This window comes from Quercus robur, chromosome 7 (assembly GCF_932294415.1).
Source record: "Quercus robur chromosome 7, dhQueRobu3.1, whole genome shotgun sequence".
Lineage (NCBI taxonomy): Eukaryota > Viridiplantae > Streptophyta > Magnoliopsida > Fagales > Fagaceae > Quercus > Quercus robur.
The window spans coordinates 37,189,840-37,215,390 of NC_065540.1; the positions used below are offsets into that span (position 1 = coordinate 37,189,840).

At 34.6% G+C, this 25,551-nt stretch overlaps 1 pseudogene; it reads right to left on the bottom strand.

Annotated features, from left to right (window-relative positions):
- Nucleotides 1–22,789, bottom strand: part of LOC126691337 (cytochrome P450 93A3-like) — a 29,178-nt pseudogene extending 6,389 nt beyond the window's left edge.
- Between the last annotated feature and the right edge of the window lie 2,762 nt (nt 22,790–25,551).

The following is a 25,551-nucleotide window of genomic DNA, read 5'->3' on the forward strand; positions in this document are numbered from 1 at the left end:
TCTAAATTCTTTTAAAATAAAATAAGATAATTAAATTAAAAAAAATTTATTTCTTTCATTATTTTTTTCTGAAGAACATGTTCATGTTCCTTGGTTCATCCCCAGAAATTTTCTTGAGAAACAAACACACAAAGAAACCCAAAAAATTCAGCTCAAAAAAGAAATCATAAGCTCAAAAAAGAAATTCAGTCCTCATTTTCAATCCCAGCAAAATCATCAAATCCCTAAGCCATAAGCCCAGAAAGTTCAAAACCAGAAAATCACTTCAACCGCAGGCTTCACCTCCACCAAATTCTCCACCGTCGTGAGCGTGCTATACACCGCAGCCATCTCATCGGGATCGAAAGCCATCTCATTGGGATTAGAAGCCATCTTATCGGGATCGCGATGGTGGGTGCTGGGTTCAACTGGGTTTGCTAGGATCTGGCCTTTCTCTTCGGTTTTGATCGGTGATCGTTGGTGGGTTTGACTGGGTTTGATCAGATCTAGGTTTAGAGAAAGAGATGGCTTCTCCGCCTCTCTCACGCAAAGCGAAGCCGATACGGTCGGCGAAAACCCCTCAGTCCTCGCCGTGTTCAAGGCCCGCCGTCGCGAGCTTCACACCACTCAGTCTCCTCAGTTTCTCGACCTCAGGAACCAGCGCGGTCTCTGGTCCGATTCCGATTACAGCTCTGATTTCATTATCGGTCTTCTTGATACCGAAATCTGGCCAGAGCGACGTAGCTTTTTCGATAGGAATCTCAGAGCTTGTTGGTGGGTGCTGGGTTCAACTGGGTTCGTTGGTTGGGATTTCGCATTTTGAAATTTCTTTTTGTTTTTTAAGTTATTAACTTGTTGTGGTATTTGAAATTTCTTTGATTATGGTTTGGTTTTGGAGTGGATGAGTTGGATGCTTTGTTGGGTTTCTATTCTTTGGATGGTTTGGTTTGGGTGTTGTTTCGTGTGGGTTTTCCTGTGTTTGCTCTTGTTGATGCTCTTTGATTTGGTGATGTTCATGTTTTTTTTTTTTTTTCTTGTTGGTTTGATGTTCATGTTCTTTGATGTTCATGCTCTTTGACTCTGGATTTGCTCTTTAATTCTGGGTTTGATGTCGTTGTTGGGTTTATTTCTTGATTTAAGAAGAACATTGAAGAACAAGTTCTTGTGTTCTTAGATCTATAATTTTTTGTTTTTAATTTTTTTATTTAATTAAAATTAATTTAGATGCTGATGTGGCATTTTTTAATGTCAAAATAGATTTTTTAATTATTATTTTAATGTGCCGTTTGCCACATCAGCTTTTTCTGTTAGTTGAATGACGGAAAAGACTAAAATAGCAAGCGTTAATTGGATTAGGGACTAAAAGTGGTAAAATAGAAATGTAATGACCAAAATAGAAATGACCCCAAAATGTAGGGACGAAAAGAGCATTTACGCCAAATTTATTCTATCTTTACGAAATTTATGGTTCATGTCCAAAAACTGTCTATGACCCATATAACAAAACTTATACCCATGCTTCAACCATATAGAATGAGTATCATAATTGCAATGAGGGCAAGCTAGAGGGCCCTTTACTTTCCAACCAGATAAATCACTATAGCCAGGGAAATCATTTATAGTCCATAACAAGGAAGCATGCATTTGAAAATTCTCTTTACGAGAGATATCATAAGTTTCTATCCCAACAGTACACAACTCATTCAATTCATCTATTAATGGTTGCAAAACAAACATCTATCTTTTTTGAAAGTGACTTCAGACCAGGAATAATCAATCACAAAATAAAAGATGATCTTTTCATACACATCCATGGGGGCAAATTGTATGGTATCAACTACAGGCCATGTACTATAATTGGTATTCATATTACCAAATGGATTAAAACCATCATATGCTAAACCTAGCCTTGCATTACGAGGATCAGTTAAGAACTCGACATATTGAGCATCAAAAGATTTCCACAATTGAGAATCTGCCAGATGTCTCATAATCCCATCATTTGTACGGCTCTCAGCATGCCATCTCATAGAAGATGCGGTTTTGGATGACATATAAAGCCTTTGCAATCTTGGCTTCAAGGGAAACCATTGTAGAATTTTCGCTGCTTTTTTCTTGCATTTTTCAGATAGATCGCTATTACTTTGCTCAACATCTTTCCATTGTGATTTACCACAAATTTTACAAACTTCATCATTTGCATTATCCTTCCAAAATAGCATACAACCTTGAGGACAAGCTGCAATCTTCTCATATCCCAAACCCAAATCTTTTACAAGTTTCTTTGCACTGTATGCATCATTAGGCAACTCAGCACTTGATGGAAGCATTTCTATTAGCATTTGGAGCAACAATGAAAATGAATTATTACTCCAACCACCAAGACATTTCAAGTGGTATAAGCCAATAATTGCCAACAACTTGCTGAATTTTGTGCAACCTTCATACAAAGGTTTCTTAGCATCTTTGAGTAAGTCATAAAAAATTTTAGCATCTTCATTAGGTTCTTCTTCACATTGTTGACCATTTGAACCTTCCCCAAATGGTTCTTCTAGAGCATTTGAACCACCATATTCATCCATTAATTGACTATGCCCAAGGAACATTTCATGCAACATCCCACGTATGTTATCACATTCACCATTCAAATCTTCTTCTTCTTCACTATTCCTAGCTCTACTAGATATAGCAACAGATGCAGACTCCCCATGACAAAACCAAGGATCATAACCGATACAAATTCCATTTCTCACTAAGTGATCTTTCACAACTGGTGGTTCAAAATAATACACATTTGAACATTTTTTACATGGACATGAAATTTTCCCATCCACCCTAATTCCATTTTCTATAGCAAACTGGATAAAATCCTTAACCCCTTGCAAGTACTCTCCTGAGAACCTTTTTTTATCCATCCAACTCTTGTTCATCTAAATGTACAATAAGTTAATTTTTATTCCTATTTTTTGAGAAACTACAAAGTTAAATTATATGTACATCATGTCATTGTAAAAATAAAATATAGTTAAAACTAACATTGCAATTTTCATTATCACTTTCTTTTCTTCACATGCATATATGAACCAAAAATAAACATACTCCCAATGTTAAAATTAACACCCTTATACCCCCATGCAATCCACCTGCTTGCTTCAATTCAAAAAACCACCACAAGCAATTCTCAACACAAGTTCATCAACCATATATCACAAAGTAACTATAATCATATTAATATGCTTAAGACCAAAAAATAAATAAAAATGGTGAACTAGTTGGCAAACTTTAGTAAAGCACAACACTTAATAGATTGAAGAAGATAATATTTAAGTCTACCAATTAGTTTTCACCTGCAATGCCAATTTAGTACACAAGAATCAATCTTTGGGTACAAGTGGAATGTCAAATTCAAACTACAAACTAAATATATAAAAAATCATTGCCAAAACAAGATCCAAGATTAGAATTAAAGAAATAAGGAATCATTCTAAGTATCCTAATTAGCTTCAAGTACTTCAAATATATATATATATATATATATATATATATATATAAAAGAATAAAAAACTTAACCAAAATGGAAAGACTTTATTATTACCTTCTCTAATCCCAAAAGCAATGTACCATATCACCAAACTCTCTAATCTGAAAATCAATGGTCTGGCAATAATGAAAGAAAAAAAAAAAGAATAAAATAACTCCCACTGACCCAATTACACAAATAATGATGTAGTAGCAATTTATAATCTATTGCTTACCTGGCCACATTCACTGACTACATCAAAATCCACAATACCAAGCACTAGATCTTCAAATAACAACTTTCAAACAATTTCTTTTGGCCACTGAAACCAAACTTCCAAATTGACAAGCTGCAAAAGACATAGGTATTCAAATATTAAGCTACAAAGATTCATGTATTTAGGATTAATTATGAATATAATTGGTCAATTACATACGTATCCTCTTATGGTTCCTAATTTTTAAGGATACCATGGAACAAACAATAATGAGTTATAAGTTGACACTCCACTTACTCCTCTCAATAGCATATACATGTTCATCATACCATATATCACAAAGTAACCATAATCATATTAATATACTTAAGAATGAAAAATAAATAAAAATGGTGAACTAGTTGACAAACCTTAGTAAAGCACAACACTTAATAAACTGAAAAATGTAATATTTAAGCCTGCCAATTAGTTTTCACCTACTATGCCAATTTAGAACACAATAATCAATCTTTGGGTACAAGTGGAATGTCAAATTCAAACTACAAACTAAAAAAAAAAAAAACCATTGCCTAAACAAGATCCAAGATTAGAATATAAGAATAAGGAATCATTCTAAGTATCCTAATTAGCTTCAAGTACTTCAAATATATATATATATATATATATATATAAAGAATAAAAAAATAACCAAAAGAGAAAGCCTTTATTATTACCTTCTCTAATTCCAAAATCGATGTACCCATGGTTGTCAAAATCCCGATGTGGATCCTACAATTTTATGATCTCACCAACCCAAAACGATCCAGATCTTTCAAGGATCTTTGTGATCATTCAGGATCGGTAGGATCGTATGATTCTGACGATTCCAAATGATTTTGGTTTCTTGTAATCTTCTTTAACTTGACAAAGGTTTAGTTGGACCCAAATTAAAAATAACATCCCAATAGACCATGTTTTGCAATTCTAAAGTGGAGAGATAGAGTGTCAATTGGACCCAAATAAAAAACATAACATCCCAATAGAGTATCACGTTTTGAGGTTTTTGGCCTCTTTAAATGATGCTTACAAATTGATGTAGTGATATATGGTGATTACATCAAATGGATGCAAATTTTTGGTTTTATATGAATGAATGTATAATTTATGTTATTATTTAAAATACCAATGTGTATTTTTGTTTTCAAATAATGTAAGATCCAACAATCCACGATCCCACCTACCTTCCACGATCCTACGTAGGATCCCGATTTTGATAACCTTGGATGTACCATATCACCAACCTCTCTAATCCGAAAATCAATGTTCTGCCAATAATGAAAGAAGAAAAAAGAATAAAATAACTCCCATTGACCCAATTGCACAAATAATGATGTAGCTAGTAGCAATTTATAACTTATTGTAAGGTTGAAATTTTATCAACCATCTTGTTGGCTTTATTCCGTGCCAAATTTGCTTGTATTTTAACAATTAGTAACCCTGTATTTAGGTGGGAATCATGTAAGGGTAGTGTGTGAGAGAGTGTGAAGAAATGCTCAAGATTGTGCAAAAAAAAGGGACTCGCGACTAGATCTCACGGGTGGCTCGCGGCTTGCAAGCCGCCAAAAGTTGCACACGTGCCAAGCATGCCAGAAGTTGAAGCGTCATGCCAGCTGGAGCACTACAGGACAAAAAGTACAGATTGGCCATTCAATTACCTCGCGGTTGGAACTCGCAGCTCAGTCAAGTTGTGAGTCCAAGCCACCAGCCAGTTCTGTTTTGAAAAAAAACCTGACTCTTTGCATTCCTTTCTCACCCTAGTATATATACCCCTTATACCCACGGAATGTAGAGAGCTTTCAAAGATAATTTTGAGAGAGAAACCCTAGAAAAAAACAAGATTGACTCATCCCCAATCTTCACATAGAGACTCTTCAAATTTCTCTACTCTCTTCCTCTCCATTGTTACATCTTTGAGAGGTATATTACCAAACATTTTCTCACTATACCCATATCTGTGAGAAGGCTATTTGGTGCTTTGGGAAGCAGTTAAGAAAGGACCAATTTTATATTGGTTGATGCTATGGTCAGTAGCGGAATCTGATAAGCTAAAGAAGAAATAGGTTTAGCGTAACCTCGTTGGAGTAGGAGCTTGGAGGGCTTAGGTACACTGGGTAGATTAGGCTTGGAGGGTCTTCTGTTGTTCATGTATCCCAACTACATTCTTTAGTGGATTATTTACCTCTTGGAGGGGGGCAGAGAGGTTTTACGCCGAGGGCTTCCGTTTCCTCTTCGATAACACATCATATGTTGTCCTTGTGTTTGCATCTCTCTTCCCTTAATCTTTGCAATTTAATTTCTGCTGTGAATGTGATTTTATTTGGTTTAGATTATTTATCAATTCTGTATTAAGCTTATGTTCATATTCTGCACATTAATTGTTGGATATTAAGCTTGAATTGGTAATTTGTAAATTGGAGGTCTAAACGTTCAAGGTGTTTTATACACTAATTGAACTTTCACTTATTGCTTACCTAGCCACATTCACTGACTACATTAAAACCCACAATACCAAGCTCTAGATCTTCAAATAACAACTTTCAAACAATTTCTTTTGGCCACTGAAACCAAAACTTCTAAATTGACAAGTTGCAAAAGACGTAAAAGATAGGTATTCAAATATTAGGCTACAAAGATTCATGTATTTAGGATTAATTATAAATATAATTGGTCAATTACATACGTATCCTCTTATGGTTCCTAATTTTTAAGGATACCATGTAACAAACAATAATGAGTTATAAGTTGACACTCCACTTACTCCTCTCAATAGCATATACATGTTCATCATACCATATATCACAAAGTAACTATAATCATATTAATATGCTTAAGACCAAAAAATAAATAAAAATGGTGAACTAGTTGACAAACCTTAGTAAAGCACAACACTTTATATACTGAAAAAAGTAATATTTAAGTCTGCCAATTAGTTTTCACCTGCAATGCCAATTTAGAACACAATAATCAATCTTTATGTACAAGTGGAATGTCAAAGTCAAACTACAAACTAAAAAAAAAAAAAAAAAATCATTGCCTAAACAAGATCCAAGATTAGAACACAAGAATAAGGAATCATTCTAAGTATCCTAATTAGCTTCATGCACTTCAAATATATATATATATATATATATATATATATATATATATATATAAAGAATAAAAAAAATAACCAAAAGAGAAAGACTTTATTATTACCTTCTCTAAACCCAAAATCGATGTACCCATGGTTGTCAAAATCCCGATCTAGATCCTACGAGTTTACGATCTCACTTGCCCAAAACGATTCGGATCTTTTAAGGCTCTTTGCGATCATTTAGGACCAGGAGGATCGTATGATTCTAACGATCCTAAACGATTTTGGTTTCTTGTAATCTTCCTTAACATGACAAAAGGTTTAGTTGGACCCAAATTAAAAATAACATCCCAATAGACCAAGTTTTGCTATTCTAATGTAGAGAGATAGAGTGTCAGTTGGACCCAAATAAAAAAATAACATCCCAATAAAGTATCACGTTTTAAGATTTTGCCTCTTTAAATGATGCTTACAAATGAATGTAGTGATATATGGTAATTACATCAAATGGATGCAAATTTTTGGTTTTTTATGAATGAATGTATAATTTATGTTATTATTTAACATACCAATGTGTTTTTTTTTTTTTTCAAATAATGTAGGATCTTATGATCCTACGATCCATGATCCCACCTACATCCCACGATACTAAGTAGGATCTTGATTTTGACAACCTTGGATATACATATCACCAACCTCTCTATTCCAAAAATCAATGGTCTGCCAATAATGAAAGAAGAAAAAAGAATAAAATAACTTCCACTAACCCAATTACACAAATAATGATGTAGCTAGTAGCAATTTATAACTTATTGCTTACCTGGCCACATTCACTAACTACATCAAAACCCACAATACCAAGCTCTAGATCTTCAAATAACAACTTTCAAACAATTTCTTTTTGCCATTGAAACCAAACTTCCAAATTGACAAGCTGTAAAAGACGCAAAAGATAGGTATTCAAATATTAGGCTACAAAGATTCATGTATTTAGGATTAATTATATATATAATTGGTCAATTACATACGTATCCTCTTATGGTTTCCTATTTAAGAATACCTTGTAACAAATAATAATGAGTTGTAAGTTGACACTCCACCTACTCCTCTCAATAACATTTAAAATTGGCAGAGCCAGTCTTTGGTTTAGAACTCTAAAAACTTCTTGCAAAAAACGATTAAATATATATAACATATAGTTGGTTATTTTCTTTGGCTGGACTACCTAGTTGAACACTCAGAACTTAAATTAGTTTAAAAGCAATGAAATAAGTGTTTAAAATTTCAATACCTGATCTAGTTGCTATCACTTATAAGTTATAAAACATGAGATTTGATTCTTTCTTCAATTGGTTGGTGGAACAAGGACAAACAATCCTTGACCTACCACATACCCTTATTGCCTAAGCCTAACCACGCAGACCACACAGGTCTGACCAGTCTATAACTATAATAATACAATGCCTAATCACACTAGAGCACAAAAACTAATATTTTGGTACAACCAAGCATTACAATTACACCACATGCAAAAAGCATTAAGCAATAGACTTGTAAAATTACATTAGGAAGATTGAGATTGAGATTGACAGCTTTTTCAAATTCTTATAATAATTTTTTTTTTAAATTGATAATTAATATATGCCGTTAGAGCATACATTAATTGGACCCTTATATGTTTTGGAGCTTTTAGTAGAATTTAATTTCAATATGGTTTACCTTAATACCAGATATTGCAGTCCGTAACACACCATCCCAATTCCTTTTTTGAGATAAGCACATTACTAACATAGAACTTGAAACTTGAATATAACCACAGTTCTTATTGAACAAGATAAATATATAAATATATATATACATTATCCATGCTTTTCAACCAATTGTCAGCCTACAAGGCCTACACACATCTATTCATAGGAAAAAACAAAAGGTACTCCACTCTTCATGTGGGGTAGGTGTTGGGAATATTACACAAAGTAATGATAGAAGAACAAGTTTAACACAAAAAGAATAACAGAAAAATAGATAACTTGGAAGTACAAAATTGTCATCCTTAGACAATATTTGCCCCCACACTCTTGTTGCTAAAGGGTTATCGCAAACTTGTCCCCAGGATACAACCAAGTTGTTGGGTTCTACAGATAAAACTTCTAGAGAATAACCACAAGATTTCTTGTGTTTCTTAGAAACTAACTTTTGGGAGAGAAAAGAAAAGTGGTTATCAAGTGAATATAAACCACTATTTAAACCCAAATAATTATAACCCTTCAATATGCACATTTTTCATTTAATAGGTACATTTTCATCATAAGGCACTTTTCATATATATCCAATATGAAAGGTTATGTCCTTTCAATAGACACATTTTCATCAAAAGGTACTTTTAATATATATCCAATATGAAAGGTTATGTTCTTTCAGTAGACACCTTTTCTTATATATATATATATATATCATTATTACAACATATCTATGTATATACCTATATATATATACAACAATCCTCCACTAGGTTGTAATAATATATGTCTCACTTGATTGATATTCTATCATGCATAATGGAAGGAGTCTTTCAACTTAAACCTCCCTTTAGTGTAATTGCTCAGGAAATTAACAGAGTTAATGGTGGCTTGGTACTTAAACCAAAACGTTTATGTGTTGAAATCAGAAACAACACACACATGAGAACATCCATAACACATTTAGAAATCCACTGTTGAGCAAGCAAGGGGAATAAACTTAAAGCAAAAATTCAGCAACAAGAGCCATAGAGTAAGAAAGAGACAAAAAGGTAAAAGAAACAAAATCAGAGAGAAAAGGTAACATACCTATGGGTGAGAAGCTAATGTACGGTGATTAACCAGCATAGGCGGGGTGATGGTGGTGGTTGTCGGAGGTGGGTGTGGGTGGCAGGAGATGGGATTGGGGTTGAAAATTGGGGAAGACAAAAATAGGAATAGGAGCTTTCGTGCTGAGTGTTTTTGGTTTTGGGGATAAGGATCGTGCGAGCATGTTCAGGAGGAAGATTTGTTTTGGAGGCAGAATTTGGGATAGTGGCAGGAGTTCTCCAAAAGTAAAACTCTATTTTATTTTTTTTAATTTAATAATTAGATAGCCTTCTAGTTACGTTTTTTAAGTAGCGTTTATAGAACTGTTTCAAAATTTAAATAAATTAGTAATGTTCACTATAATAACTACTTCAATAAATCTATTTTAGTATTCTATCTTGTATCAAAAAAAAATCTATTTTAGTAATATTCTTTAAAAACGTTACAATATTGCTATATATTGAAACGTTTTCTACAAAAGCTGCAAACAAAATGTTGCAAATACACTTTCTTTTTTTTTTTTTTTTTTAGTGACGTGGTTTGTTGATAAGCTCTCCCATGGCCCACTGCATGGCTGAGGATGATGTATTGATTCCAGCCACGAAAATGTCCTAATCACATTGAAAATTAATTACTAGATAATTAGTAAATAACTACATAACACAGGAATCTAGTCGATTTCACAATCAAAATTCCAAGTTGACATGGAAGCAAAACAGCTAGCTAGCTCATAATTTAAATAATGAAGCTATTTATTGTTAATTTATTCTGAGTTTCAAAACGTTCTTTTTAAATTTTAGTTAACTGTAACATTGGACACACACACAAAAAATAAAAAATAAAAAAAAGAAGATAAAACCTTAAGTTTTCCTATTATCAGTTATGAATTAATATATAATATTATAGACACAACAATATTATCAGTTAAGAATCAACCAAAAATTTTGTTGAAATGTGAAACTATGATTAATGTAACCTTTCGCATAGAATTACAATTAATTTATTTTTATTATACATCAATCATAATGTGTGCCAAACTCATTACTTATGAATTTTTAATCATTTCAGACTTGCTATCTATGATTGGAGAAAATTTGTTTTAGTATATTGCTAGGTACGTAGGAGCTAGTGGAATAAAAATATAATATACTTTTACTATTAATTTATAGAACAAAGCCATGAATCAAGGAAAGCATTGCATAAGTAATGAACGAACTCACAAACAAGAAAGACTTGATATCTTTTCTAGAGATCTTCACTTCAGCACTTAGGTCTCTTTGTGTCTCTAACAATATATCCATCAGATCTTTCTTTTGATATCCTGCTCCACTATTCACCACCTTCGCTTCATGTTCCTTCATGATCCTCTCCACACAATCTTTTTCATATTTCCAAAGAAATCCAAAATCTTGAGAGGACCCAACACATCTGCTATACTTAGCTTCCCTGCCAACTTCAAACATTATATAACCAGCGCATCTATCTCCTCGGCATCATTCTCACTCCCTGAGCACCTTGTGCTCATCGCTGTTAAGAATATAAAGTGAGAGAAAAAGACTGAATAGTTGTATATTGATGTGTAAATCATAATGTACAATAGAGAGCCTTATATAGGCAAGGTATGCGTGTAGTACAAGTAATATGAGTAAACTATAAGTACAATATATTGGGCTAAGCCCAATGGGCTAATCTAGTCTAAGCTATACACTAACATCTCCCCTCAAACTCGAGGTGGCAAGGAGGAAGCCAATTGGAGTTTGGATATAAGATCTTGAAGACGACCAAGCAGGTGAGTCTTGGTGAAGATATCAGCAAGCTGGTCAGCAGAAGAGATGGAGAACAACTTGAGATTGCCTTTCTTGAGATACTGGCGTGTGATGTGGCAGTCGATCTCAATGTGCTTGGTGTGTTCATGGAAGACATCATTATAAGCAATATAGATAGCATTACGATTGTCACAATAAAGAGGAGTGGCAGTGGGTGGTGGAACATCCATGTCAGCCAAGAGCTAGAGAAGCCAGACAAGCTCACAGGTGATGTCGGCAAGGACACAATACTCAACCTCAATACTGGAAAGGGAAACCACATCCTACTTCTTGCTACGCCACGAGACAAGAGAAGTACCTAATAGGAAACAAAAACTTATGATGAAGCATCGATCAGTCGAATCACCTGCCCAGTCTGCATCTAAATAAGCATAAAGCTCGAGAGAAGACCGAGGGGAGTAGTGGAGACCATGATAAAGTGTGCCCTTGACATATTGGAGAATTCGAAGAACGGCAGCATAGTGGAAAGAATTAGGGGCATCCATAAACTTACTAACCATACCCACGACATGTGAAATATCCAGACGAGTAACAGTGAAATAGATTAGACTACCAACCAACAAACGATAGCGAGTAGCATCGGATATAGGTTCACCATCCAAGGGTGTGAGCTTTGCATTGTATTCCAAGGGAGTGGAAACAGTCTTGTTGTCCGTGATACCGGCTTTAGAGAGAAGATCAGAAGCATATTTAGCATGGGAAAGATAGTATCCATCAGAGGATGAGATAACCTTAAGCCCAAGAAAATAGCTAAAAGTGCTTAGATCTTTCATCTCAAAATGCTGACTAAGGAAGTGCTGAAAAGAGCAGATACCTGCAAAATCATCTCCAGTAATAATCATGTAATCAACATAAAGAAGAATAAGAGTGATACCAGCAGAGGATCTTCAGACAAAGAGAGCAATGTCATAAGGACTCGAAGTGAAACTTTGCTAAGCAACAACTGAGCTAAACTTTTCAAACCAATCTCGAGGAGCCTGCTTGAGGCCATAAAGAGCACGGCGAAAACAACAAACTTTACTACCTGAGTGTGGATAGCCAAGGGGTGGTCGCATGTACACTTCTTCTTGGAGGTCTCCATTGAGGAAAGCATTCTTTACATCCATTTGATAAAGAGGCCAACGACGAACAGCAGCCACAACAATGAGACATCTGACAGATGTAAGGCGAGCAACAGGAGCAAATGTTTCCTCATAGTCAATGCCATACTCCTGAGTAAAGCCCTTGGCAACTAGGCGAGCCTTGTACCATTCAACAGATCCATCAGCCTTGGTCTTGATCTTGTAAACCCACCTACAACCTACTACAGACTAACCAGGAGGCAAATCAATCATATCCCAAGTGTGATTCTTATGAAGGGTATCTAGTTCTTCGTTCATAGCTTGCTGCCAAAAAGGGTAAATATGAGCCTCACAATAAGTGTGAGGTTCATAAAGGGTGGCAAGAGTAAAAGAGCAGTGATAATTAGTAAGATAAGGGGGAGGAATGCTTACCCGAGTGGAACGACGAAGTTCAGGACCAACAGGAAACTCAGGAGAGGGTGGTGCCACAAGATCCAAGACAGGCAGGTCATATGCTGGGGACAGAACTGGCAATGAGTCGTTTAGAGAGGCAGCTGATGTCGAAGAATCTTCCACAAGCTTAGGATAGAGAGGGAGGAAAAGATCAGTAAAAATGGGAGACTCTAAGGAAGAGGACGCAAGAAACTGCTGAAGACACGTGAAAGGACGATGTTCCCAAAACTCAACATGACGAGAGACATGAAGGAGATGAGAAATGGGATCATAGTAGCGAAACCTCTTTTGAGATACACCATAACCAAGGAAACAACAGAGACAAGCACGAGGCTGGAGCTTTGTTCGTTCATGAGAAGGAAGAGAGACAAAGCAAGCACAGCCAAAAACCCGAAGAGAAGAGTAGTCAGGAGTTTGAATAGAGAAGCTCGAATGGTGATTTGTTGTGTGTAGTTGGTGAAGGAATACAATTAATGGTGTATACAGCAGTGAGTGCGGCCTCACCCCAAAAGCACTCAGGAAGAGAGGCAGAAATGAGAAGAGTGCAAAAAACATCAAGAATGTGATGATGTTTTCGTTCTACATGACCATTTTGTTGAGAGGTGTAAGGACAAGACCGCTGAGGAAGGGTACCATGATTGTCTAAAAAGGATAGGAAAGATTCATCATTATATTCTTGAGCATTATCTGATCGAAAGACTTTGACGATGCAATTGAACTATGTTTCAATCATTTTATGAAATGTTTGGTAAATAGACACAAGTTCAGACCTATGGTGAAGCAGATAAATCCAAGTATATCAAGAAAAATTATCCACAAATATGACAAAATATCTAGATCCCCCTTTAGTGGGAACAGGTGCAGGACCCCAAATATCAGAATGTATAAGATCAAAATGTGCAGAAGAAAAGGAGTCACTATTATTAAAGGGCAATTTTGTTTGTTTGCCAAAATGACAGGAAGTACAATCAAATTTTTGAAACTAAACTGAACCTAAATGACCTTGAGAAGCTAACAACTGAAGACGAGATAAGGATGGATGACCAAGACGAGATAAGGATGGATGACCAAGACGAGCATGCCATAGATCAAGTGAGGGGGTGGCAGTGGTAGCAGCTGCAGAAACAACTTGTGAAGGAATCTTCAAGTCATGAGCCTCAAACATGCGACTGACCTTACGGCCTGTCCCAAGCACTTGACCCGTCCAGGGATCCTACACATCCACACCATGATTAGTAAATAGAAGATCTATACCTAATTCACAAAGTTGACCAACAGAAAGCAAATTAAAGGATAACTTTGGGATATGAAAAGTGTCACTAAGGGATAAATAAGGAGAAGAGATTGTTCCTTTATGACTAACAGGCATAGGAGTTCCATTAGCAGTGTAAATGGTGATTGGATGTTCTAAGGTTGCCTTATCAAAAAATTGGGATTCATCAGGAGTCATATGGCTACAACATGCAGTATCAAAAAACCAAGGTTATTTACCTGAAGTGACAGAAACGGTAGTGGAAGCGCGGGATAAAACATGTTGAACTACTACCTCAATATTAATCGTAGTAAGTGAGGAAGCCAAAGATGGACCTGTAGGAACCGATGGATCAGAAGGATATACAACAGCTGCCCGAGAAAGAGAAGCTTTATTCTACTCTTGCATAAATTTTTGCAGTTTGCGACAAACTGAGATGTCATGGCCTTTGGCACGGCAAAACTCACAGCGAGTACCTTTGGAAGACTGAGAGGTGGGATGCCCAGAGTTTATTCCTGGAGGAGCAGTGAATGCAATAATGGGAGGTTGTGGAGATGGTGTAGCCAATACATGATCAGATGATGACATGTGATGAGTAAGCTGATGGTTCTCTTCAAAAATGAGCTCCTTAACAATAGCATCAAGAGAAGGAGTAGGAGACCAGTTAAGCAAAGAAGCCCTAGTAGGCTCAAAATCCTCATGTAAACCTATCATGAAGTGCATAAATTTACGGCGATCCTGATATTTGACAAAGAGCTCAATGTCCTTAGAACACACTAGTGGAGGATCTACAGCGGAGAGTTGTTCCCACATAGTAGAAGTCTGAGAATAAAAATCAGAAATAGATTGACCTATCTCTTGGCGCATTTGATAAAGTTTTGATTCAATGTGGAACTCCAGGCTTGAATCATTAGTACAATTATAGGGATCGGCCAAAAATTTCCAAGCAACCTCAACAGTCTCAAGACGAGGAAGAAGATTATGAATGGAGGGAATAGATGTATTGATAAACCAAGACAAGATCTTACTCTAAATACTCTCTGTAAGGTTGAATTTAATCAACTATCTTGTTGGCTTTATTTTGTGCCAAATTTGCTTGTAATTTAGCATTTAGAAAACCTGTATTTAGGTGGGAATTATGTAAGGGTAGTGTGTGAGAGAGTGTGAAGAAATGCTCAAGAGTGTGCAATCAAACAGGGCCTTGCAATTGGATCTCGTGGCTGGCAAGTCACCAAAGACAGGCACACGTGTGAAGCATGCAGAAGAGCTGAAGAGTCATGCCAGTTGTTGCACTACAGGACAAAAGTCCCAGGCTGGCTAGGCAATTAGCTTGCGACTTAAACTCACAACTCAGTCAAGTCATGAGGCCAAGTCACCAGTCCACTCTATTTGGGAAAAATTGACCTTTTGCATTCCAAACACACACCAGTATAAATACCCCTTATACCCATGTATTGTAGAGAGCTTCCAGAGAGAATTTTGAGAGATAAACCCTAGAGAAAAACAAGATTGGCTCATCCATAATCTTCATCCTTTGATTCTCCAAATTCCTTTACTCTCACCCTCTCCATTGATACATCATTGAGAGGTACATTAGCCAAAACCTTTTCTCACCATACCCATATCTATGAGGAGGCTATTTGGTGCTTGGAAAGCAGTTAGGAAGGGACCAATTGATATTGGTTGATGCTATGGGCTATAGCGAAATCCAGTAAGCTAGAAAAGACAAAGGTTCGGCACAGTCTCGTTAGAGTAAGAAGCTTGGAGGGCTAAGGTACACTGGGTAGATTAGGCTTGGAGGGTCTTCTATTGTTCATGTATCCCAACTTGATTCTCTAGTGGATTATTAACCGCTTGGAGGGCGGCAGAGAGGTTTTACGCTAAGGACTTCGGGTTTCCTCTTTGATAACACATCATTGTGTTGTCTTTATGTTTGCATCTCTCTTCCCTTAATCTTTGCCATTTAATTTCTGCTGTGGTTGTGATTTTATTTGGTTTAGATTGTTTTATTAATTCTGTTTTAGCTTATGTTCATATTTCGCACATACATTGTTTGATAATAAGCTTGAATTGGTAATTTGTAATTTGGGGATCTAAATGTTCATAGGTGTTTTACACACTATTTTAACAATCACTCTCCCATTCCTCTAGGCGTTCTTCATAATCATCCGCTATAACAGCAATCTTGGAGGCATCTTCAGTAGCTGTGGCTTTAGACTTAGGTTTGGTACCGGCTTAAGAATTGAACCAGTTGCATATCTTCATAGTTTACGACTCTTAAGAAAGACGGTCATATTCTGAGACCATGCATGATAGCTAGTAGGACCATCCAACATAATGATGCTAGGACGAATGATATCTCGTTCGTTTTGTTGAGCCATAATGAAGAAAATGACCAAAAAGTGAGATTTAGAAACCTCAAATGAAGAAACAGGGCCCAAAATCGGAATCTACGTGAAAAATTGAGCAAGACAGGCCCTGTTGAAAATTTTTGACTTTGGTCAAAGTCAACGGTCAACGGCTCGGTCACAATCAACGGCTTGGGATACTAACGTGGCAGTGTGACGTCACTCTAAGGCTGACGTGGCAGTACACGATATGGGGTAGGCACGTGGAAGCGCATGACAGCGATGTTCCCAACGCGTGTGGCGCGTGTGAAAGACTAACGACACATGCTCGTGAGGCAGAAACTTCAGCCGGCACATGTGAGGTGGTTTCTGGCCATTCTTGGTTGGGTTTTGCTTGAGATTGTCAAATCTGTCAATCTGTGCCTTGATTTTGGTGGTTTGATCAACAAAACTGACGAAATCCGAGTGTTCTAGGGGCTGTGGGCGTGACGGCGGTGACTCGCCAAAGATGTCCATATGAACCAGAAAGTCAGAGAAAAGACTCTGATACCATGTTAAGAATATAAAGTAAGAGAAAAAGATTGAATAGTCTGTATATTGATGTGTAAATCATAATGTATAATAGAGAGCCTTATATAAGCAAGGTATGCGTACAGTACAAGTAATATGAGTAAACTACAAGTACAGTATACTAGGCTAAGCCCAATGGGCTAATCTAGTCTAAGCTATACACTAGCAATTGCCATTCTACATATTATGTTGTTTGTTAACGTGGTTAGCTCGCTACTCAAATCACACGCTTTTCCTTCTCTTGAAATCTTTATTATCTTTTCCATGAGCTTCTCAACCTCTTCTTCGCGTATATCGATGGTGTGGTTGAGCTGTGCGACTCCAAAAAGCCTAGTCAAGCATAGCTTTTTCATGAAACACCAGTAGTCACCATAATGAGCCGTGACAAAATGTCACCCCTTATAGATGGAGTAATCGGGGGAGACAAATTTAGGAGTAGAAATGAAATTGAGCTCTTGGGACTTGAAGATTTCTTTGGCAACAATGGCACTGGAAACCACGTGTAACACCCCAAACCTTTTTAAGCAATTTTACAATGTGAATAATATCTCAAGTGAATTTTATGTTTTTCAATAAGGTTGTTAATTATTTTTGTAATGGTCTTTTTAATATTTAAGCATACTACATTATAGAAACGAAGTAAAATTTGGGTGGTCTATGACTATGAGACCAGACCATCAAAGATGGTGGTCACAAAAGTTTCAGTGGTCCTACACATCGTTATCTGCAGGCCTTATTTAGTATTAGATTTTATTAGTCCTACTCCTAAGTCCTAACAAATTAAATGAACCCCAGTCGGCTAATCTGCTCAAACCCTCAACCAAAAAAATAAAAATATAATAGCAATAGCAGCATGTTTTGGTTTAATAAGTTTGATTTTGACCACCTATCTTCTGTACTCCAAATGTTGAACACGTAAACACCAATCATAGAAATTTAAGAAATTGAATTCTGCTTAAACTAACGAAATGGATTTAAGAGAAAAGACAAATGTCTCGCAACATGTAGTCTATAGACTCATTCATTTACATGCTCTCTTTTCTTCTTTGATCCACTTTTTTTTCCCCTTTCATATTTGTCCTACAATTCTCTCTCTCTCTCTCTCTCTCTCTCTCTCTCTCTCTCTCTCTCTCCATTTTCCTTTAGATTCTCTAATCTCTATGGTAGAATCTCATCTACAACTTACTAGATGTGAGAGTAGGTCCATCAATAGTGAAAATGCTGGTGATCATGAGATCACCTATCTTCGGTACTCCACATGTAGAACACGTAAACACTAATCATAGAAATTTGGGAGATCGAATTCGAGCTATAAGTTATTAAGAGAAAAGGGATATGTGTCTCGCAATATGTGGTCCATGGACTCGTTAGATTTCCTCTTTTCACTCAATAATAATGAAAACGATATTTTTTGCTTACAACTCGTGGAATTTACCGTGGTTGTGTCATGTGTGCAAGTTCTATTAACAATTTGATTTAGATTAAATACCGCAAATCTAAAATTATATTTATTGTACACAGTTAAATTCAAAAAATAAAATTATAATCCTTAAAAAAATTCTCACTGTCCACGCACCACCATTTTTTTATTCATCTCTCTCTCGGCAATGGTGGGTAAATGTTGCTAAGAACATCATGACTTTGGTCAATGGTGGTTTTTTTTTTTTTCTTCAAATATGGGTTGTTGCAGGGGTCACAGGCAGGGTTGGCCATGGATCGGGTTTAGGTTGGGTATACCCAAACCCAACCGGAATATTTTATTTATAGATATTCAATTTCAATACTCAATTAGCACCCATACCCAATGCTACATGGATTTTTATCCATGGATAATGGATACCCATAACCTACCCAAACTCGTTGTTTTGGTTTTTTTTTTTTTTTTTAATTTTTAGTGATGGAATTTTAAACTTACATTTTTTTTTTTATATATTAATTTTAACTCTTTTCTTAAAATATTTATTAACCATTTATTTTACGTTGACATTAGTCATTAGTTTTATATTTTTTAAATATAAAGTCAAATCTTATTTATTACTTGATATCCAATTGCTATTAGTCAATTACTTAAAGTGTCAAATACATGTTTTTTTTTTTTTTTTAATCTCTAAGCTATAAACAACAATCTTTTTTTTTTCTTTTTTCTTTTTTTGAGAAAAAGCTATAAACAACCATCTATATCTATATCTATATCTATATATATATATATATATATATATATATATCTAAAAGCTAAAGAGTAGTATTTATTACTGCTACACTCATATTGCGCCACCTTATCCGCTATGTCATTGGCTACATAATCATTATTTTTCTTATTTAATTTTATTCCTAAATTTTGTTGACAATACTTTGACAGTTTTAACTTTATGTACAACTTTGCATTTACATATTCACCTACATTAATTTAGATATGTATACCTAAACAATGAAATAAATGAATAATCTAAAACCACAAACAATATCTATACATATATATCTAGGCTATTATATGATAATGGAAGCTTTGCAATAACTTTTACAAAGCTTCTTCTCACCCAAAAAAAAAAAAAAAAAAAAAAAAAAAAAAGAAAAACTTTTACAATGTTGATTCTCAAATATATACACACACACAAAGCTCTTTTTGTGCCACGTCATTAGCATCCTTTCTTATTTTTATTTTGTAATTTTTACTTTTTCAACCTTTCATCTTCTTCAACCATATATTGTCTTTTTAGTTCAATTTTTCATCTCCTCCAATCACTATCTTCTTAAATTTTTTATTTGATTTCCTTTATATATTTTTAAATTTCTCCTTTATAACTTTTTAACTTCTACCATTCCACTTTTTTCAACCTTTCATATACTTTTATCCTAACTCTTCCATCTTAATTTTCTTATAAATTTCTTTTTACTTCTTTTCCACATCTCTCCTGTATTCCTTCCAAGTTGTTCACAGCAAAAATGTCAATACTCTCTCTCTCTCTCTCTCCAATTTTGTTTCTTTTTTGGTGAATTTTTTTTATTGTTTCAACTACTTTTTTTTCCGTTCATGGTTATTTTTGTTATTGTTGATTTAATTGTCACATCACATTTGTTTCTCTTTTTGGCAAATTTGTATCGACCTTTATGCATATTTATCCGATCACATTTTTTCTTTGTCCTATTGGTTTGAATTGATTTAAGTTAATAATTAGTTGTTTTGCAACTTAAAATTTGATTTTTTTTTTTTTTTTAGTGATCCGTTTAGATGTTAAACTATGAGACTTTATTAAGTTTCGTTTATTTTTTTTATCCTTTTGGGTAGGCAAAATTGTAGTTTTTGTATAGAAAGTTCTCTTAATAGTTTTATGTGAGTACTCTCTCTCTCTCTCTCTCTCTCTCTCTCTCTCTCTCTCTCAGTTGCAATAGAAGTTTTAATATATTATAAAATTGTTACAATAACTTAAAATGAAGAAATCGTTGCAATAAATTGATACCAATTATTTTTTCAATCTATATATCATTGCAATAATTTGATATTAATTCTTTTATAATCTATTGCAATGGCAGATACAAAAAATCAATGAATATATCATTGCAATAACCTGATATTAGTTATTTCATAATCTATAGCAATGATAAAATGAATTAATTATCTATTACAATGAAGATATTATTGCAATAATTTAATCCAACTTATTTTGATCAATCATTTGCAATCTATTGCAGTAAGATTCGTGAAGTAATAGCCTATACCTATAAGATATTTGAAACAATAAATTATTTATTGCAACAATGTATATATATATATATATATATCATTGCATCAAAATTTTCATTAAAATATTTGGAGTTCGTTGTAACAAACATTTTGCAACTGCATGTAATTGTGGAATCTTGGGAATTAAATTCTATAGAGCTCTTTGTATTTTCGCCTTTTGTCTTGTATGTAACAATTGAACCTATTTTTGCCATACGTTTAAATGGGACTGACATAGTTTTAATTAACTCCAACCTAAATATTTTGAACATTGGGGGAGTATATACACTCGCTGACTGCTTCTCCATCAGACTGCTTAAAAACTATTGGGTTAAGATAGCTTGACTCCGGTTAATTAATTCAATTACCCAAGTTGATTAATTAGGTTAAATTGCAAGCAAATCGTGGAGGCACCGACAAATCACGAAAAATACTAAATGCAGCAAAAAATAAATTTGACACGGTGATTTGTTGACAAATGGGGAAAACCCCTCGCAAGACAAAAACCCCACCGGGTGATTTTAAGGTCACCACTCCCAAGAATCCACTAATCAATAATCAAGCAGTTACAAGTATAAGGAATCTTACCACTACTCTGGCCTATCTTGAAATACCAACCTACAGTTGAACCTTTGCTCCAATACCCAATTGCACTTGATCTTGTAGTAGCCTTCTTTTCTTTGTTGCACAAATCTTCAATCTATGACTAACTCCTTTGTACGAATCCCAATACGTCCAGCAACTTGAATGGTTATTGTTGGCTGCAAAGTTCTTCACTTCATCAACAATGAAAATCAAGAAGTACTTGGTTACAAAAACCTATGATGTATAAACGCAGTAGCTTCTCACAAAGAAAAATAAGCATTTGGTCTCTATATCCATGTGTGATGGCTCTTAAAATAAGTCTTATATATGTCTAGGGTTGTGAGAAAAGAAACACTAAACAAATGCTTCAACATGGGTCGAAATTCTGAATCCGTAAAGCTTGATGTATCGAGCTTGTGTCGAGTTGCCCATTAACTCTCGATAGAAGCAATCTGTCGAACTATCTGTCGAGTTTCAGTAAAACAGTTTTTCTTCACTTATTTTTTGGATCAATCGTCACTGGCATTGCAGCAAAAATCTTCATGTATTTCTTCTCTACCCTGATGCTCTGCTTCTTTTTCATATTTTAGAACATACTACCATAACATCATTGCCTCACTTTTTGCATTCTGGAAAACATTAGCATAACTGAAATATTCAGGGCCTTGGTTTGAGTTAATGCCAGCACAAAAGGTCATCTTACAGAATAAATAAGACCATTTTGAGAGTAAAGTGTATATATTTTGAAGCCATGGGTTTTCATGAAGACTTTATTACTCCAATAGAGAACTCCACGATGACTGAAATTCTCCTTCTGATTGATAATAGAATAGGCAATAGTAGAAGTTGCTTTCAAATCCAAGGTGCCCATAATACATCGAAAGATATTGTTTTGCATTTTGGCTGATAAATTGCACACAAAGGCAATGTTGTGATTTTGGCAATGTCGCCTCTACGGCCTCTAATATTGCTAAACACTTGGTAGTAAAATATTGCTAAACACTTGATAGTAAAAATTGTTTTTGGTTGATGTCTGCCCATAGCTTCTATAAAAGTCCCAAGCAACCAAGTATATGACTCCACAGATACATCAAGCAAGAAAGCACAACCAAATAAGACTACTTGTTGATGATGATTAAGCCCCAAAAATGGTGCATAAATCATGTTATACCTGTCCGTCTTAAATGTTGTGTCCAAAATGAGAACATCACCAAAATAGTCGTAGTCAATCTTCGACCTACTGTCCCTCCAAAAGAAATTTTTTATATGGCTTTCAGCATCAACTTGAAATGTGTAGAATAATGATGGATCCTCCATTTGCAATTTTTGAGGTAATCTATCAACCCCTAAGCATCTTCGAATTGTATAATATTGATTTTCTAAGCACGCAAGTGTTTACCATAACTCATATCACAAAATCTTGCACGTGCTCTAACTTCAACCTCTTTTGCCGTCTCAATTTTAGGTATGCGTTGAATAAGTGAATCAGCTTCTAGGATTTTAGAGCACGAATCTACGTAATACCATTGATTTGAACCTTGTAGGTCATGATTATGCTCAGATATAAAGTGGGAGATCGAACACTCCTCATTTTTTAATGTAACTAGTTGAATTCCCGCACGATGTGCAGTGCAACTTATTATTAGTTTTCTCCAATATTTCAATAAGTTTTACCAAGAATCTTGTAGTTTCCAATAGAGACATTCTTGATTTAAATCCCCCAACTATCGATATATAAAAAAATTTCAATAAATTTCCTTGTAAAAATTGTAATATTTAGTTATTTTATAGACAAAATAGAAAGACACTAAGATTGCATGATATAGTGGTTAATATTGATAAGCATGTTTCATGCCTACTAAAAAAATGTATATATCATTCAATTTTTTTTTTTTTTTTTACATTCTTTATTATGTGTTACTAATTTTTCCCCATTTTTGTTGGAGCTTCAATTGTTGCATGATGTAGTGTTACAATTGTTTCTCACATTAAAAAAAAAAATATTGTTTCTGGTATAAATCTTAGAAAAATGATATTAAAATTTCATTATGCTATAGCAAAATAAATATATTTATTCTAACACACACACACACACACACACACACACACACACATATATCACATGTAACTGAAAAGAGTTAGGAAATTTAAAGGATTAAGATTAATTTTAGTGAATTCACAAATATTTAATTTTTTATGGCTTTTGTGTTAATTGTTGTCAAAGCAACTAAACATAAGTAAGAATGTCATATTCTAAATTTATTATTATTATTCCAATTAAAAATTATCTCTTATATAGAGTTTATAAAAATAATCATATAAATTCATTTAATATAAATAATTAATGCACAACTATAGATAACTTATATATGCATTTACTCTAATGATTAATTCAATGAACTAATACTTTGATATAAATGCAAACTTTGTTGATTTAGAAGCCTAAATAAAGAAAAACTCCAAGGAATGCGCCACATGGTAAAACCCCATGCTTTCCCGTATGATGTCTTTGCTTTTATATATATATATATATATATATATATATATATATATATATATATTTTGATTTGGATCATGGCCTTGCAACCTGTTCTAGTTTCTTTTCTCGTAAACTTTTTCGTATTGGTTGGTTTCTTCTTTGATCGAAACCCTTCCTTTGAACAGTAAAAGTACCTTATTGCAAGGGATTTATCTGCCAACCGTTATACCTTGCCTTTTCTTACCTTAAAACCTATTTCCATGGCATATTTTTTGTAAAACTTGAGAGCCTCTTCCTCACTTGAAAATTTCATCCTAATTTCTGGTACATGATGAGACTCAACTTCACGGTTCCCTTTAGTTGTAATAACAAGTATTCAAAAAATGCCTCAACCCTGCTGCTCTCTAATGATAGTATCTCATCCTCATTATCGCATGCTAGAGGAACGGAACCAATATTGTTGCAACTTGAAAGGTCCGTTATCAAACCACTATTTTTCATCTGCTTACACAAAAAAGTTTTATGTAATCATGATGCCAAGACACATGAATGGATTTTTCCTGATATTTATACATTTAATAGTGAACATCAACATTGCTTTTGTTAGAATTGAGAAGGAATTCTCAGTATATTGATACATGTAAAAGCATTCAAGAAATTGTATTTTAGAGTATTTGTATCACTTTTGTAAAAAATTTTGTTTATTTTAGCATAAAAACCTACTTTTTTTTATTTTACACACTCACTTTTTAAAACTATTGCAATAGTAACTTAAAAGTGTTAGATTATTGCATCAACAATAAATTGTTACAATAATTTAAAATGAAGAAATCGTTGCAATAAATTAATACCAATTATTTTTGCAATCTATTTATCATTGCAATAATTTTTTTTTTTTTTTTTTTTTTTTTGAGAATGTATCATTGCAATAATTTGATATTAATTCTTTTACAATCTATTGTAATGGCAAATACGAAAAATCAATGAATACATCATTGCAAGGATTGAGATCCCGTGCAATACCTAGGGTATTGCATGGTGTGCAATAGCACAAATCCTAGCCATCCATTTAATCCAATGACTCATTATTTTGACACCTCACCAAAATTAAAAAAACGCTTTTACCCTTAAAATTTTTGGAGTCCGCCATTGCTAATGCATGTGAGTTGTGTTCATATTTGATAAAATCAAATTTCTCTCTCTCCTGCATCTAAGCTCCTCTACCTCTCCCTCAACCTGCCATTTCTTCTTCCTCTCCCTCAACCCGCCGTCACCGCTGCCAGCATCACCCAACTTAGACCCATCAACCAAAACAAAGAAAATATTGCATCTTACCATCTAAAATTTCTTAACCCCCAAACACTCACACTCACACTCACACTCTCCCTCTTTCTCTGTCTCCAAGTGTCTCAACTCTCAAGGACTAAAGCTCTCTCTGAAGCGACACAACCAATGGCCATATTGGTGGTTCCAACAGTTCTTGGCCATTGTATCATTGGAAAATCCCCAAAATCCCCCAAGTCACCGCGGGTCCATCTTTGATTCCTAGGTTGCTTCCAACATTAAACGACTCAAGGAGGTGAGTTCTCTCTTTTGTATA